The sequence below is a fragment of the Salvelinus namaycush genome, chromosome 19 (genome assembly GCF_016432855.1).
Source record: "Salvelinus namaycush isolate Seneca chromosome 19, SaNama_1.0, whole genome shotgun sequence".
NCBI classification, from domain to species: domain Eukaryota; kingdom Metazoa; phylum Chordata; class Actinopteri; order Salmoniformes; family Salmonidae; genus Salvelinus; species Salvelinus namaycush.
Window position 1 is genome coordinate 23,184,892 of NC_052325.1, and position 15,865 is coordinate 23,200,756.

Sequence of the window (15,865 nt, forward strand, 5' to 3'; positions counted from 1 at the left end):
GCGAGAGAGAGAGAGGGAGAAGCGAGAGAGACAGTGAGCAGTGCGAGAGAGAGAGGGAGCAGCGCGAGAGAGAGAGAGAGAGAGAGCAGCGAGAGAGAGAGAGGGAGCAGCGAGAGAGAGAGAGGGAGAAGCGAGAGAGACAGTGAGCAGCGCGAGAGAGAGAGAGGGAGAAGCGAGAAGGACAGTGAGCAGCGCGAGAGAGAGAGGGAGCAGCGCGAGAGAGAGAGAGAGAGAGCTGCGAGAGAGAGAGGGAGCTGCGAGAGAGAGAGGGAGCTGAGAGAGAGAGGGAGCTGCGAGAGAGAGAGAGAGAGCTGCGAGAGCGAGAGAGAGCTGCGAGAAAGAGAGAGAGCTGCGAGAGAGAGAGAGAGAGAGAGAGGGAGCTGTGAGAGAGAGAGGGAGCTGCGAGAGAGAGAGAGGGAGCAGCGAGAGAGAGAGAGAGAAGGAGCAGCGAGAGAGAGAGAGAGAGAGAGGGAGCAGCGAGAGAGAAAGTGAGGGAGCTGCGAGAGAGAGAGAGAGGGAGCTGCGAGAGAGAGAGAGAGGGAACTGAGAGAGAGAGGTAGAGGGAGCTGCGAGAGAGAGAGAGAGAGGGAGCTGCGAGAGAGAGAGAGGAAGCTGCGAGAGAGAGAGAGGAAGCTGCGAGAGAGAGAGAGAGGGAGCTGCGAGAGAGAGAGAGAGGGAGCTGCGAGAGAGAGAGAGAGAGGGAGCTGAGAGAGAGAGGGAGCTGTGAGAGAGAGAGAGGAAGAAGCGAGAGAGAGGGAGCAGTGAGAGAGAGGGAGCAGCGAGGGAGAGGGAGCAGCAAGAGAGTGTGAGGGGGAGCAGCAAGAGAGAGAGGGGGGAGCAGTCAGAGAGGGGGAGCAGCCAGAGAGATAGAGAGAGAGAAGCGAGAGCAGCGAGAGAGAGAGAGCGGGAGCAGCGTGAGCAGCGAGAGAGGGAGCTGCGAAAGAGAGAGGGAGCTGCGAGAGAGAGAGAGGAAGAAGCGAGAGAGAGAGTGAGCAGCGAAAGAGAGTGAGCAGTGAGAGAGAGGGAGCAGTGAGAGAGAGGAAGCAGAGAGCGAGAGGGAGAAGTGAGAGAGAGAGGGAGCAGTGAGAGAGAGAGAGAGGGAGCAGCAAGAGAGAGACAGGGAGCAGCAAGAGAGAGAGAGAGGGAGCAGCGAGAGAGAGGGAGCAGCGAGAGAGAGAGAGAGGGAGAGAGAGGGAGAAGCGAGAGAGAGAGTGGAAGAAGCGAGAGAGAGAGTGAGCAGCGAAAGAAAGGGAGCAGTGAGAGAGAGGGAGCAGCGAAAGAAAGGGAGCAGTGAGAGAGAGAGAGCAGCGAGAGAGAGAGAGGGAGCAGCCAGAGAGAGAGCAGCAAGAGAGAGAGAGAGCAGTGAGAGAGAGCAGCGAGAGAAAGAGAGGAAGAAGCGAGAGAGAGGGAGCAGAGAGAGAGAGAGGGAGCAGATAGAGAGAGGGAGCAGAGAGAGAGAGAGGGAGCAGCAAGAGAGGGAGCAGCGAGAGAAAGAGAGAGAGAGGGAGAAGCGAGAGAGAGAGAAGCGAGAGAGATCAGCGAGAGAGAGAGGATGAGGGAGCAGCAAGAGAGGGAGCAGCAATGAGAGAGAGCAGCGAGAGAGAGAGGATGAGGGAGCAGCAAGAGAGGGAGCAGCAATGAGAGAGAGCAGCGAGAGAGAGAGGATGAGGGAGCAGCAAGAGAGGGAGCAGCAATGAGAGAGAGCAGCGAGAGAGAGAGGATGAGGGAGCAGCAAGAGAGGGAGCAGCAATGAGAGAGGGGGACACAGTGCTGCCTGGAAGCCTCTTCCTCTTATTAAAGTGATTGCAGTTAAAGAGGCTCTCACTGCTCTCCACCTCGACTTTTCAGAAAGATATTACCTCTCTTTCCCTCTCACCCTCCCTGTCTCTCTGGGCATCTCTATTACCACCTCCCTCCCTCTCTCTCTCATTCCCTCTTTCTATTCTTCTCTCTTTCTCTCTCCATCCTTTCCTCCCCCAGGTGAGGAGTGGGTGGCTGAATAAGAAAAGTGTTTATGGGTCTGGGTCTGGCTGGGCCTGTCTGGGTCTGTCTGGTTCTGTCTGGGCTGTGGGGCTAGGCCGTGCTCTCTCTCTCTCACCCTCTCCATCCTTCCATCTCTCCCTCTGCTCCCTGTCAACTCACTCCATCTCTCCCTCTGCTCCCTGTCAATTCACTCCATTTCTCCCTCTGCTCCCTGTCGACTCATTCTCTCTCTCCCTCTCCATCTCTCCCTCTGCTCCCTGTCGACTGACTCTCTCGCTCCCTCTCCATCTCTCCCTCTGCTCCCTGTCGACTCCCTCTCCATCTCTCCCTCTGCTCCCTGTCGCCTCTCTCTCGCTCCCTCTCCATCTCTCCCTCTGCTCCCTGTCGAATCCCTCTCGCTCCCTCTCCATCACTCCCTCTGCTCCCTGTCGCCTCTCTCTCGCTCCCTCTCCATCTCTCCCTCTGCTCCCTGTCGACTCACTCTCTCGCTCCCTCTCCATCTCTCCCTCTGCTCCCTGTCGACTCTCTCACTACCTCATCATCATCATAAACATAAGACAGAGACATTATTATCAGTATCCATTGGCTGAAGCTCACCATTCTGTTCTGACGTTCTACCTTAAATCATCCTATACTCTCCAGGATCAATTTACACTAAATTCAGCAAACTCTTGGAGGAGAAATGTACCAATTCTGCACTACAAGTATCTCTGCCAGACTAATGTGCAAAACAAAAAACAGAGAGAAAGATCCTGGTGTACAGTCGTGGCCAAAAGTTTTGAGAATGACACAAATATTAATTTTCCTGCTTCAGTGTCTTTAGATATTTTTGTCAGATGTTACTATGGAATACTGAAGTATAATTACAAGCATTTCATAAGTGTCAAAGGCTTTTATTGACAATTACATGAAGTTGATGCAAAGAGTCAATATTTGTAGTGTTGACCCTTCTTTTTCAAGATCTCTGCAATCTGCCCTGGCATGCTGTCAATTAACTTCTGGGCCACATCTTGACTGATGGCAGCCCATTCTTGCATAATCAATGCTTGGAGTTTGTCAGAATTTGTGTTTTTTTGTTTGTCCACCCGCCTCTTGAGGATTGACCACAAGTTCTCAATTGGATTAAGGTCTGGGGAGTTTCCTGGCCATGGACCCAAAATATCGATGTTTTGTTCCCCGAGCCACTTAGTTATCACTTTTGCCTTACGGCAAGGTGCTCCATCATGCTGGAAAAGGCATTGTTCATCACCAAACTGTTCCTGGATGGTTGGGAGAAGTTGCTCTCGGAGGATGTGTTGGTACCATTCTTTATTCATGGCTGTGTTCTTAGGCAAAATTGTGAGTGAGCCCACTCCCTTGGCTGAGAAGCAACCCCACACATTAATTGTCTCAGGATGCTTTACTGTTGGCATGACACAGGACTGATGGTAGCGCTCACCTTGTCTTCTCCGGACAAGCTTTTTTCCGGAATCCCCAAACAATCGGAAAGGGGATTCATCAGAGAAAATGACTTTACCCCAGTCCTCAGCAGTCCAATCCCTGTACCTTTTGCAGAATATCAGTCTGTCCCTGATGTTTTTCCTGGAGAGAAGTGGCTTCTTTGCTGCCCTTCTTGACACCAGGCCATCCTCCAAAAGGGGAGGAGCTGAATCAACTTTAGGAGACAGTCCTGGCGCTTGCTGTACTTTCTTGGGCGCACTGAAGCCTCCTTTTGTGGCAGGGCTGAAATGCAGTGGAAATGCTTTTTGGGGGAATCAGTTCATTTACATGGCAAAGAGGGACTTTGCAATTAATTGCAATTCATCTGATCACTCTTCATAACATTCTGGAGTATATGCAAATTGCCATCATACAAACTGAGGCAGCAGACTTTGTGAAAATTTATATTTGTGTCATTCTCAAAACGTTTGGCCACGACTGTACAGGTAGCTTCTGCTATCATCATATTAATACATATTAATCCATTTTAATCCATTCTTCCTAAACAATTAATTTCGGCATTCAGATTGCTTTTGTGCTGGATTAATGCTTTCATGTAGCTATTGTTCATGTTGGTGTGTTGGGCTTTATCAAAGACTTTGCAGAGTACTTTGTTGTTGTTGCAGGCCTTCAAGAGGGAAGGGGACATCTCTGACAAAGCCTATTTGGACTAAGTAAACAGACTTAGTAATAATCATAGCGTGGTCTGTATCTATACAGTTGATAGACTGGACCCAACTGTGCACATATGGACCTCACTACATTGATTACTGAGGCTGTTCACAGAGTTAACTACAGACTATTAAACATGTATGTCTGAATCAGAGGAGACAGCAGCGGAGGTCTGGGGGACCACCGGCCAGTCTGAATCAGAGGAGACAGCAGCGGAGGTCTGGGGGACCACCGGCCAGTCTGAATCAGAGGAGACAGCAGCGGAGGTCTGGGGGACCACCGGCCAGTCTGAATCAGAGGAGACAGCAGCGGAGGTCTGGGGGACCACCGGCCAGTCTGAATCAGAGGAGACAGCAGCGGAGGTCTGGGGGACCACCGGCCAGTCTGAATCAGAGGAGACAGCAGCGGAGGTCTGGGGGACCACCGGCCAGTCTGAATCAGAGGAGACAGCAGCGGAGGTCTGGGGGACCACCGGCCAGTCTGAATCAGAGGAGACAGCAGCGGAGGTCTGGGGGACCACCGGCCAGTCTGAATCAGAGGAGACAGCAGCGGAGGTCTGGGGGACCACCGGCCAGTCTGAATCAGAGGAGACAGGCAGGATGATGATGATTCAGTATACTGTGTATATCCTAAACCTCATTATTGATGGCATTCCAGTTCAGGTTCAATCCAATGTTGTTCTATTACAGTCCCCCTTCAGGAAATGACTGGGTGGATGTCTGAGTAGATGTCTATCAAAATGGACAAATTCCATATGAACTTAAATTGACAGGAATATAAATGGATTTGATCCCAATCGATGCTGTGCTTGTTACTGTGTCCCATTAGGTAGCAATCGAAGGTGTTATAATCTGGGGTCTTATTCATTGGGGCACACCGTAGCAAAAGGTAAAACAGAAAATATATAGTTTCTTACTGGACTAGTTCAGTCCATTTTATTCTGTTTGTTGCATAATGAATAGGACCATGTTCTCACCAGAAAACTAGGTAGTTTAGAGTTGGTCCTAATGCTAAATCTGTTGTTGTTTCCCCTATTGGGGAGCAATAGAAGGTGTAACAATCAATCAATCCAGCTAAAATCTGGTTCTTCTCACCCATAGACGAGGTAGGTAGTTGTTCTCCCAACGGTATCTCATCTCCAGGAAAAACTCCTGCCAGAGGTGAGCCATGGCCCGGACCCCTCCATGGTAGAAGTTAACCAGACACAGACATAGCGCCAGGCGGTACGTTAGACTGTTACTAGGAGCAGACTTCAGCTGGTTGTACAGGCTCTGAGGGGGGTGGGGGAGTACAATCATCACACAGTATTGCAGAAAATGACACTAATCAATCAGACTTTTTCTGACATTTTCTTGACAATTGGAAATTGTATTTCTGAGTTCTTTCAGACAAGTTCAAGTATTTCAAAATGTTTCTCCAATGGCATAACTACTGAACTCAGCCCTGGAGTGCAGTGTGTCTGACACAGTGATTACTGAACCCAGCCCTGGAGTGCAGTGTGTCTGACACAGTGACTACTGAACTCAGCCCTGGAGTGCAGTGTGTCTGACACAGTGACTACTGAACCCAGCCCTGGAGTGCAGTGTGTCTGACACAGTGACTACTGAACCCAGCCCTGGAGTGCAGTGTGTCTGACACAGTGACTACTGAACCCAGCCCTGGAGTGCAGTGTGTCTGACACAGTGACTACTGAACCCAGCCCTGAAGTGCAGTGTGTCTGACACAGTGACTACTGAACCCAGCCCTGGAGTGCAGTGTGTCTGACACAGTGACTACTGAACCCAGCCCTGAAGTGCAGTGTGTCTGACACAGTGATTACTGAACCCAGCCCTGGAGTGCAGTGTGTCTGACACAGTGACTACTGAACCCAGCCCTGGAGTGCAGTGTGTCTGACACAGTGACTACTGAACCCAGCCCTGGAGTGCAGTGTGTCTGACACAGTGACTACTGAACCCAGCCCTGGAGTGCAGTGTGTCTGACACAGTGACTACTGAACCCAGCCCTGGAGTGCAGTGTGTCTGACACAGTGATAGTGTGGTAAAGCACAGACAGCAGACCTACATAGTCGTCAGAATCCTTCTCTTCTGGTTTCCCATCGGTGTGTGATTGAGCAGCCTTTCTCTCGCTGTTCTCTGATGATGGTTTACCTATGGCTGCGTCTGGGAAGAGATACTGACACCATACACACACAAATATAAACTTACATACTCTCGTACAAGGGAACATCCATTTCCTTACCTTGACACAAAACATCTCTGAAGGAACAATCCTGCTACGAACCGAGTGTCTGATTTGAATGTTTTATTGAACAACTGTCTGACTTACCACTGAGCCTCTAACACAGGGTTTCCCAAACCACTGGCCTGCCCCCCCAGCGCACGTTTAGTTTTGTACCCTCGCACTACACAGCTTGATGATGTTGTGTTAGGGTAAAAAACCAAACGTGCGCCGGGGTGGCTAGGCCAATGGCAGTGTGAGCATGTAGGGAATAAGGTACTGCTTGAGCAATGGCTTCACGGCTGATCAAGAGGCTGTTCACACAGCAGGGCCAGTAACTGAGGAGCCTGGCTGAAGACTCTCCTGCTCTCCTCTCCTCTTGTGTAGTATGATGTCAGCCTGCCTAAATCACCATATGCCTTTAGAAGGTAAGAGTGTGTGTCCGTTGTCATGCCTGCTCTCTCTCACCAGCAGTATAGAGTTGAGCACGTCACCGCTGAGCGGTGATTCGTCAATGCAGCGGTGGATGCGTTAGCGGGCGCTGTGCACCATGTTGGAGACAGACAGCTTGGGGATGGACACGGCTGTGGGGTCCGTCAGCTTAGACAGGGCATGGCTGATGTTGTCTAATGAGGAGAGAGTGGAGGGGGGAGGGACAGAGAAGCCATTCACAGGGAGGGTGTGAGGGTGGGCTCTGACTGAGAAGAGAGCGTAATTCTCCCTTCACATGCAAACAACAAGCCAAGAGTCCAGAGTGGCTTCTACTTCCCATCATCTGCACTGACGTCTGCACAAATCCCCCTAGGAAAAACACCATATTGGTGTCCACATCACCAACAAACTAGAATAGTCCAAACACACCAAGACAGTCGTGAAGAGGGCACGACAAAACCTATTCCCCCTCAGGAGACTGAAAATATTTGGCATGGGTACTCAGATCCTCAAAAGGTTTTACAGCTGCACCATCGAGAGCATCCTGACTGGTATGGCAGTGGTATGGCAACTGCTCGTCCTCCGACCGCAAGGCACTACAGAGGGTAGTGCGTACAGCCCAGTACATCACTGGGGCCAAGCTTCCTGCCATCCAGGACCTCTATACTAGGCAGTGTCAGAGGAAAGCCCTACAAATTGTCAAAGTCTCCAGCCACCCTAGTCATAGACTGTTCTCTCTGCTACCGCACGGCAAGCGGTACCGGAGTGCCAAGTCTAGGTCCAAGAGGTTTCTAAACAGCTTCTACCCCCAAGCCATAAGACTCCTAAACAGCTAATCAAATGGCTACCCAGACTATTTGCATTGCCCCGCCCCTCCCACCCTTTTACACCATTGCTACTCTCTGTTGTTATCATCTATGCATAGTCACTTTAATAACTCTACCTACATGTACATATTACCTCAATTACCTCGACTAACCGTTGCCCCCGCACATTGACTCTGTACCGGTACACTCTGTATATAGTCTCGCTATTGTTATTTTACTGCTGCTCTTTAATTACTTGTTAATTTTATTTCTTATTCATATTCATATTTTTTAAACTGCATTGTTAGTTAGGGGCTCGTAAGTAAGCATTTCACTGTAAGGTCTACACCTGTTGTATTCGGCGCATGTTACTAATAAAATTTGATATTGGAAAATTCAAGAAAGAGATGTTAGACTATTGAGATACACCCCAGTAGCCATAGAACACATTACCTTTGCCTTCCTCCTCAAATGGACCTCTTCCCAGAATCTCCTCTGTTGATTCCTTCTTGGAGAACAGCTTAAAGAATTGTCAGGAAGTCACCTGGGATGGAGAAGATGAGATCATCACTAGTTACCATAGCCACAAAGTCATAAAACCCGCGTATTTCTACAATTTATCTTCTTAAAATGTGATTTTAAACCTAATCCTAATCTAAACCCTAACCTTAACCAAACTGCTAACCATATGCCTAACCTTAAAGATGCACTATGCAGACATTTTTTACTTTCATACATTTTTAAGATATAGCCAATTTTGACTTTGTGGCTGTGGTAGCAAGTGACAACCAGAAGATGACATATATTTCAAATTCAAAAAGCTTTTTTTGTCCATCAAATTTGACATAGAGTAAGTCAACATCTGAGTAAGTCTTTGGAACTCCCTTTACATACAGCTGATGGATGAGGGAGCATTTTAAACCACGTTACATGGACATTCATAATATTCTATAGGATTTTTATAATATAGGATCAGTATTTCTGTGAGAGGGTCCTAACTTACCGAGCAAGCACGTGGGGTTGTCTGTGCTCCTGACTCAGACTGACCAATGAGGGGCCTGGAGTGGGTCCAGGTCACTGTGAGGTCACACAGAGAGCACATAAGGTCAGACCACACAGAGGAGGGAGGTAAACTGTCCCTGGATCAGATCAGTGGTTCACATTTACCATTATAGTAAAGATTAGGCCTGAAAATAGGCTATTAAACATGGGGCTCTGACGGGAAGAGAAGATTCATTGTTATTGTGGTTTACTTTACAACCAGATATTGACCTGGTTTTCATTTAGAGACTATATAGTGGAAAGTAATTACCTGATAATTATCTATTGACTTTTTGCTTTATTTTGGATCCTTGAAATAAGAACCACTGAGTATCAGTTGCCATATAATATCTATTACCCAGTCAGCCAGTCAGTCAGTCAGGTAGGGTACCATTTCAGTTGACCCGAGGCAAGTCACATATTCTCTAAAACCCCACATTTCTACCCCAGAACGCCCTATAAGGGGATTCACCAATAAATACAACCAGCAAAATAAACCCCAAAACAGTCTTTGAAAGAGGATCTTGTTTTTGACAGGGCTAATCTAAATGTTTCTGCATCCAGGTGCAGATATCTTTGATTCCCTTCAAAGAAACTCTTTATACAATGAAGCTCAAGCACATTTAGGATGGAGGGACTTGAAGAAAAACCCTGTTAACATGAAGCGATGGCTCACTGAGCACCATTTCATCACTAAACTGAAAAGCGTAAAATCATTCAGCATGAATTAATTTCAGCTTTAATGCAGTTGAACGAGCGAGCGGTGTTGCTGGGGCTGAGGTACTTGTTATATCCTCTTCCCACACACCTCCTCCACAACCGCCCTCTCAACACCTACACTGTCTGGCACACAGGGTATTAATATGGGTAACAACCTTTCAGTGTTCCAAAGGTATGGAGAACTTGTTTTACTGACCTGGATGTTCTTTCTCTCGCTCTCTCTCTCCATCTACCTCAATGCTCACTTGCTTTATAAGCTCAACCTGGATACTGATTCTATTTATTGAAAATGACACCTCTATATTTGCTGTCATTTGGTAAGAGGACAAACAATGTTCTTGATAGATCGTATCTCAGGCTGTTAAGATGTTCCATCAATGTGTCAACCAGCAGGTCAGAGGGGAGGGAGGGAGTGTGGTGGTTGAGACTCACGAGTACACATCGTTATCCACCACGATAGCTTCTGTCAGGTGGGGCCAGGTTGTCAATAGGTGAAGCTCACTGAGACAACAATGAAAGAAAATACAGATTTGTTTGTTTTGCTTTATAAACGTCTCACTATAAGCTACAGTTTGGTCAATAATGAATTAAAGGCTCATGCCAAAGATGTCAAGAATACACGTGAACAATGAGGTAAATCTCTAAATCAAGCATGCTTTGACTTGTCGTCATGGCTACATCAGTCCTACCTGATTGGATCCTCACACGCTCCGAACTGCAACTTCCCAAACTCCACCCCTCCCACCTCCCCTCCGAGGAGACCGTCGAAGTCTGGAGGCAACGAAAAAAGAAAAAAAAACACACTTTCACCTTTTACTGTTCAATCATGACTTTGATTCAACTCCCAATACGTTCACTTAGAGGTAGCAAGAAGAACCAAAACTGTTAACACTTCCTATGCGTTTCCATCCTCAATGCCTTGAAGGCAGGCAAATTCATAACAATAAAAACTAAAGGACCAAATATACTCTGGTGTCAAATATAAAAACCTCAAATTGACCCTCCACCCACTGCCATTCCTCTCAGGTCCCATTCAAGAGGAGCAGAAATATTGTCCGTTTGTGAGCCGTTTAAAAAGCTCTCCGACCTCCGACCTTGTACCGCCTTCCCTGCACCACTCAAAGACTCAAGCATCTATTTGCAACACTAAAATGTACCCCGGAGAGCAGCACTTAACATAACTGTGGGAAGAACCATACACTATTGAATTTGGAGCAAAGAGAGAGTGAGTGGATTATATCAGTTTGCTAAAATGTTGGTCACGCGCACAGAGGCGTTGAACGACCAAAGCTTCCAATACGCCCTGTGGGCTAGCCTAGTGGGGTACGAAATTATTGACACCCTTGATAATGATGACTGTATAAACTGAATAATTCAAATACTGAGCTATATTGTATGCTATTTTGCTTCCACCGGTCCTGGGGCCCTTGTTAAGGTCAACAGCGTCATTGAAATTTACAGAGTACCAGGACATTTTAGCCAAAAACCTGGTGGCCTCTGCCAGGACGCTAAAATTGGATGCAAGTGGATCTTCCAGCAAGACAATAACCCCAAGCACACATCAAAATCCACAAAGAAATGGTTAATTGGCCAAAAAAATCAACATTTTGCAATGGCCATCTCAGTCTCTGGACTTGAAATCCATTGAAAACCTGTGGTTTGAATAGAGGAGGGCGGTCCAGAAGAGGAGACGAAGGATATCAAGCATCTGGAAGGATTCTGTCAGGAGGAAGATCCCTCCCAATGTGTTCTCCAACTCAAACATTTTAGAAAAAGGCTCAGTGCCATTTTCCTTGCAAGGTGAGCTATTGAAAGATATTGAAAACAGGGGTGTCAATCATTTTGACCCCTACCTTTTTGAGAGAGCAAAAAGTATTACTTGTTAAACAAAATATTTTTCTCTGAGCAATTGTATTAATATGCAATTATATAATTTCCCAATTTTTTTTGCATACAATATAGCTCAGCATTTTTATGATTTATTTTATTCAGTAATTTTTTCTCATCTTTATCAAGAGTGTCAATAACTTCAGACCCCACTGTATGTCTAGCACCGTTTAGATTTCTGACTTGATATATCGGTTGCCCTCCTAGCGCCTTCCTGTTTCATATTTTGTGGTTTTACTGAATAGATAGGATGTGGTTTTACTGAACAGATAGGATGTGGTTTTACTGAACAGATAGGATGTGGTTTTACTGAACAGATAGGATGTGGTTTTACTGAACAGATAGGATGTGGTTTTACTGAACAGATAGGATGTGGTTTTACTGAACAGATAGGATGTGGTTTTACTGAACAGATAGGATGTGGTTTTACTGAACAGATAGGATGTGGTTTTACTGAACAGATAGGATGTGGTTTTACTGAACAGATAGGATGTGGTTTTACTGAACAGATAGGATGTGGTTTTACTGAATAGATATGATGTGGTTTTACTGAACAGATAGGATGTGGTTTTACTGAACAGATATGATGTGGTTTTACTGAACAGATAGGATGTGGTTTTACTGAACAGATAGGATGTGGTTTTACTGAACAGATAGGATGTGGTTTTACTGAACAGATAGGATGTGGTTTTACTGAACAGATAGGATGTGGTTTTACTGAACAGATATGATGTGGTTTTACTGAACAGATAGGATGTGGTTTTCTAAAAGCAGACAGGAAAGGTAGGAGGAGTGCGACTGGGCTGGATTCAAACCCACATCGACTCTGGTATATAAGTGTGCCGGAGTTAGCGGCACGAATAACTAGACACATTCCTTCCTGTTTAGTGGGCTGTGTGGTTGTTGTGTGTACCAGGGGGCTGCTGAGGCCAGGAGTACTGCTGCCAGTCCTGCAGGACGTACGTGAAGCGGATAGCGATGTTGATGGGAGGAAGAGGAGACAGACCTGGAGAACAGAGGAAAGAGAAACATAAATAGAGACAAGGTTATGTAATATCTTGTGCTATCCATCATATCTAGCAGGGGGCTGGGTATTCAGACAAAGGTTCAGCCTAGTCCTGGACAAAAAAAACATGCTTAATGAAGATTCACCATTGAAAGTGAATCTTAGTCCAACACTAGGCTTACTCTCATTCAGGGAAACTGGACCTACAGTTAGTCTGGGGTGACACAAAGAGCTAAAAGAGCTAAAAGGTTAATGTTAGGCATGAAGTCATTAGACCAGGTCCTTCTATACTCACCATCTTGGACTTAAAGATGTCCAGCAGGCCTGAGAGGTGGTTGTATTGGCTGGGCACCTTGCGGAGATGGACCATCTCAAAGTCGGTACGCACCCCCGGTCCCTGGCACTCCCCATGGTACATCCTCCTCCACTTCTGCTGGATCTGTACAAACATCGGCACCTGGCTGTACGGCATCCACAGAGACAGGGGAAATAGAGGAGTTTAAAAAAGGGTAGGTCACTTCAAACTTTGATGTTTTGTGGGAGAGCAGCCACACGTTGAAAGCCAGGTGCCTACTGTAACTACTCTCTGTTCTTGTGTCAAGATGAGTTAGTCACATGCCATCGGCAGTCAAGATCCAGCTATAGAAAGATTTCCGATTTGACTAATCTTTCAATTGGTTTGGGATTGAGGCATACATTTGGACCTGCACAACAGATGATGTTTGATTTTGAAGTGATCCCTTTAACTTTAGAGACATGCCAGGAATCTCTGGTATCAATGTGGAAGAGCAGCCACAGTGTGAAATCCTGTAACTCCCTCCACAACCCTATTCTACCACCACAGCTACACAGCAGCACCTGCTGCACAGTAGAGGAACTACAGACAAAACATACGCCACCTAGTGGATTGAACAAGTAAATCATGTAATAATAAGCCTTGTTCCATGTTTTACATTTACGTTAGTCATTTAGCAGACGCTCTTATGCAGAGCGACTTTCAGTAATGAGTACATACATTTTCATACTTTTTCCTCCCACATACTAACCTTGAATATTATTCTATTCAAAAGTATGTCATACTTTCTCTAATTTGAAGAAGTCACAAAACAACATTATTTGTAATAAATGATACATGCATCAGTGACAGAACACGTGCTCATGAAGCTATGTGCTCATGAAGCTATGTGCTCATGAAGCTACGTGCTCATGAAGCTACGTGCTGATGATCTGATACATGCTTCCTCTTACTCTAACCATGTGTTGTTAATGTCTCTCTGCCACACAGTAAACTCCCAGAAAGACAGTGAGACCAGATGACCTTGCTACAGAGCCACAGATCTACTGCTACCATCTTCCATTCAGCCCAGTGTTGCCATGGATACCAGCTGACCTACCGCAATATGTGATGCCACGGAGGACTGTACTCACTTCCCACAGTGTTGCTATTTTAAAACATGGCTTGTGACATTATACAGAAACACACACAAAGAGCATGTTGCAACTAGCTGTGTGAATGTGTAGGAACCTCAACATAGATTCATTATTAGCTATAGGACACATTGGCAGTATCAGCTCTTCTCTTATTTGTCAAAGCAAATTCTGTAACAAATTTGAACTTGATTTTACAAAAGAACATAAACAGTTGTTGTATAACTGTGACTTATAACAGTTACTGTTCCCAAAGAGACAGGAATATAATATTTGCTGAATACAGTATTCACTGTTGCGAGTGAGAGAGATGGAGCTACTGTCACCTACCAGTCTGTGTTGGCCAGAGAGATGGAGCTACTGTCACCTACCAGTCTGTGTAGGCCAGAGAGATGGAGCTATGTTCACCTACCAGTCTGTGTTGGCCAGAGAGATGGAGCTATGGTCACCTACCAGTCTGTGTTGGCCAGAGAGATGGAGCTATGTTCACCTACCAGTCTGTGTTGGCCAGAGAGATGGAGCTATGGTCACCTACCAGTCTGTGTTGGCCAGAGAGATGGAGCTATGTTCACCTACCAGTCTGTGTTGGCCAGAGAGATGGAGCTATGTTCACCTACCAGTCTGTGTTGGCCAGAGAGATGGAGCTATGGTCACCTACCAGTCTGTGTTGGCCAGAGAGATGGAGCTATGGTCACCTACCAGTCTGTGTTGGCCAGAGAGATGGAGCTATGTTCACCTACCAGTCTGTGTTGGCCAGAGAGATGGAGCTACTGTCACCTACCAGCCTGTGTTGGCCAGAGAGATGGAGCTATGTTCACCTACCAGTCTGTGTTGGCCAGAGAGATGGAGCTATGGTCACCTACCAGTCTGTGTTGGCCAGAGAGATGGAGCTATGTTCACCTACCAGTCTGTGTTGGCCAGAGAGATGGAGCTATGGTCACCTACCAGTCTGTGTTGGCCAGAGAGATGGAGCTATGTTCACCTACCAGTCTGTGTTGGCCAGAGAGATGGAGCTATGGTCACCTACCAGTCTGTGTTGGCCAGAGAGATGGAGCTATGGTCACCTACCAGTCTGTGTTGGCCAGAGAGATGGAGCTATGTTCACCTACCAGTCTGTGTTGGCCAGAGAGATGGAGCTATGTTCACCTACCAGTCTGTGTTGGCCAGAGAGATGGAGCTATGTTCACCTACCAGTCTGTGTTGGCCAGAGAGATGGAGCTATGTTCACCTACCAGTCTGTGTTGGCCAGAGAGATGGAGACGGAGCTGAGGAGCAGGTTGCACCTGGACTCACTGATGACTGCCTCCCAGTTGGCCCCAGGGGAGATGACCACAAACTCACGCATGCCATACCTGCAAACACAGACTGGATACTTAAAAGGTGCAATATGCAGAAGTCGCTCTGCCATTTCCAAGTTGCAAGAATTCGAATAGTTTGCCTAATGTCAGTTTGTGACAAAACAAGCAGTCATTTTGTAGATAATCATTGTACCATCTAAACCATTGTGAAATATATTTTCATGACCAAAAATGTTGTATTTTCAGCTGTTTGAAGCTGGTGTCCGAAATGAAAGCAAAAGATACAAAAACTAAACTGAAAATTGGGAAGCATAAAAGTAGCACACATACAGTGAGCTCCTAAAGTAATGGGACACATGTTTTGTTGTTTTGGCTCTGTACTCAAGCACTTTGGATTTGAAATTATACAATGACTATGATGTTAAAGTGCAACCTGTCAGCTTTAATTTTAGGGTATTTTCATTCATACAATGAAAGTGACTCATAAATGACACAATACATTATTTACCATTCATTTTTATTGGACACAAAGTAATCTGAAACACAACCAAAACAAACAGCAAATGAGTCACGAGCTTGATGTAGTCATTACGTGCTATGAATATGGGACCAAATACCTCTCTATTTACTACATGTGAATTTGTCAGAATACTTTTGATCCCCTGTCATTTCTAAATGGTTATGGATGAAAATACCCTCAAATTAAAGCTGACAGTCTGTACCTTAACCTCAGTCATTGTATCATTACAAATGCAAAGTGTTGGAGTACAGACACAAAAAACAACAAAATATCACTGTCCCAATACTTTTGGAGCTCACTGAAGAACAGATCTAACGCTTCCTAGATGTGCTTTCAATTAGAATGACACGTATATAACTCACATTTCTATGTGCAT

General features: G+C 46.2%; 1 pseudogene; it reads right to left on the minus strand.

Moving 5' to 3' along the window:
- LOC120063943 overlaps positions 1-15,865 on the minus strand; it is a 38,023-nt pseudogene extending 22,158 nt beyond the window's left edge.